The sequence below is a fragment of the Sceloporus undulatus genome, unplaced genomic scaffold (assembly GCF_019175285.1).
Source record: "Sceloporus undulatus isolate JIND9_A2432 ecotype Alabama unplaced genomic scaffold, SceUnd_v1.1 scaffold_524, whole genome shotgun sequence".
In the NCBI taxonomy this organism is placed as follows: Eukaryota; Metazoa; Chordata; class Lepidosauria; order Squamata; family Phrynosomatidae; genus Sceloporus; species Sceloporus undulatus.
Window position 1 is genome coordinate 5,364 of NW_024803444.1, and position 2,744 is coordinate 8,107.

At 40.4% G+C, this 2,744-nt stretch overlaps 1 pseudogene; it reads right to left on the reverse strand.

The window, feature by feature from the left end:
* Window positions 1-6: 6 nt before the first annotated feature.
* Window positions 7-2,056, reverse strand: LOC121917745 (annotated as a pseudogene).
* Between the last annotated feature and the right edge of the window lie 688 nt (window positions 2,057-2,744).

The window sequence follows — 2,744 nt, forward strand, 5'->3', positions numbered from 1 at the left end:
AAGCAGCTTTATTTTGGCAGTCTGTAACAGGCCCCTGATTCTACAGACTAACATGGCTACATCTTTGAATTCTAATGCTATAAGGAAATTTAAAAAATTAAAAAGAAAAACTTTACGAACAGCTGTACAAGTACATATACTTGTAGTGCCTTCAAGCAAAAGTGCAGGTGACAATCACAGAGTATTCAGCGCATGGAATGACCCCAGCCAATCCTCAAAGTACCATTCTGACAGATGCTCTTTCCACATTCAATTCATTTATAAGGTTTCGTCCCTCTGTGGGTTCTTTGATAGTTTTCCGCTATTATGGAAGGTCTTTTCATAGTCCATACATTTATATGGTTTCACCTCCATGCAAATTATTAATATATCAAAGATGAACTACTACTGACAATCTTACCACAATTAATGCAATTAATGTTTTGGTCCCATGTGGGTTCTCTGATGTAAACGCAGATGTTCGTTCCGATTGAAGCTCTTCCCACATTCCAGACATTTGTAAGGTTTCTCCCCTGTGTGGATTCTTTGATGGGAGCGCAGATTTTCTCTGATACTGAAGCACTTTCCACATTCCGTACATTCATAAGGTTTCTCTCCTGTGTGGATTCTTTGATGTAAAGTTCGACTTCCACTGTGACTGAAGCCTTTCCCACATTCCAGACATTTATATGGTTTCTCCCCCGTGTGGGTCCTCTCATGTGAACGGAGTTGTTCTTTCTGGCGGAAGCCCCTTCCACATTCTGTGCATTTATGTGGTTTCTCCCCTGTGTGGATTCTTTGATGTCTATGTAGATGTGACCTTGAATTGTAGCTCTTTCCACATTCCATGCACATGTATGGTTTTTCTCCTGTGTGGATTCTTCGATGTACATCTAGACCTCCTTTTGTACTGAAACTTTTCCCACATTCTATACATTTAAAAGGTTTCTCCCCTGTGTGGGTTCTTTGATGTGAACGTAAATTTCCACTGATACTGAAGCTCTTTCCACATTCTGGGCACTTATAAGGTTTCTCCCCTGTGTGGGTTCTTTGGTGTTTAATAAATGATCCACTCAAACTGAAGCTCTTTCCACATTCCATACATTTATAAGGTTTATGCCCTGTGTGGGTTCTCTGGTGTATCAAACATGATGAACTACTAGTGAAGCTCTTTCCACAGTCCATGCATTTGTAAGGTTTCTCCCCTGTGTGGCTTCTCTGATGTGAACGCAGATTAACATTCTGACAGAAGCTCTTTCCACATTCCATGCATGTATATGGTTTTATTCTTGTATGTGGTTTTACTTCATGTGACTTGCACTCATATGGGTTCTCTCCTGTATGGGTTCTCTGATGTGACCGCAAATTTCCATTCTGACTGAAGCTCCTTCCACATTCAGTGCATTTATAAGGTTTCTCCCCTGTGTGGGTTCTCTGATGTGAACGGAGATGTTCTTTCTGACTGAAGCACTTCCCGCATCCCATGCACTCATAAGGTTTCTCCCCTGTGTGGGTTCTCTGATGGGACTGAAGATGCCCACTCTGACTGAAGCGCTTTCCACATTCCATGCAAGCATATGGTTTTTTCTCCTGTGTGAGTTCTTTGATGTAACTTTAGATTTCCACTATTAATGAAGTTCTTTCCACATTCCATGCATTTACAGGGTTTCACCTTTGGGTGGATTCTTTTCTGTCTTAAATGCCATTTACTTCTGAATTTTTTTGCACTGAAACAACACTCTTCTCTGCTTTCACTTGTGACATTTTCCAGGATGGTCAGGATTTCACATGTGTCAGAATCCTGAGAAGCAAACAAGTCCTCCATTCCTTTCTTTGATTGCTTTCCTTTGTTCATTTGTCCTTTCTTTTGATATTCCAAAGTCTCTTTTCCTGGTTTATTCTTGTTCCTTTCTGACAGAGCTCCTTCCCAATCATCCTCACTATATTGCTTGTTACCTGTTTGAGTAAAAAAGGAAAGAAAATCCCATTAGGAGTTGTGAACATGATGTTTAATATTTAGGAATTCAGAGCTTGGAAGCTAAATAGATTAGGGTTGTGACTTACTGTAAGTGGGTCACAGTGTTATCAGGTACAGTGCTACCTCGGGTTACGAAATTAATTCGTTCCGCCGTTCCGTTCGTAACCCGATAATTTCGCAACCCGAAAAGGCTTTCCGTTAGCGCTGGAAAGCCGCTAGCCGCGCTTTGCGTTTGAATTTCGCGCCGAAATAAATTTCGTAACCCGAAAAAAATATTGTAACCCGGAACAGTTTTTTCTAATCTAACTTTTTCGTACCCCGGAAATTTCGTAACGCGATCATTTCGTATCCCAGGGCACCACTGTATTCCCTCAGAACAGACAGACAGCCCTCTATATCCATGGATTCTTTACCCACAGATTTAACCACCTGCAGCTTGTAAATATGCCAGAAAGATATAATTCTATAACACAAACCTTAAATTTGTTTTTTTGTTTTTTACAAGGGACACCGTTTTACTATGCCATTATATTTAATGGAACTTGAGAATCCACACATGGATTTTAGTATCCATGGGTGTCCTAGAACCAAACCCCAGCAGGCCCCACTGTATGACTAGATTCATCCATGTGCATATCAGGGATCTTGTTACTTTGACAAAACAGTACATCATGCACATCAGGTACATGCAAAAACCCCTGCATTCACACCTAACTCTCTAAAAGGGGGATTTTACTGAACATGCAGCATGATCTCTTTTTTTTTTTTTTTTTTTGATAAAATTACC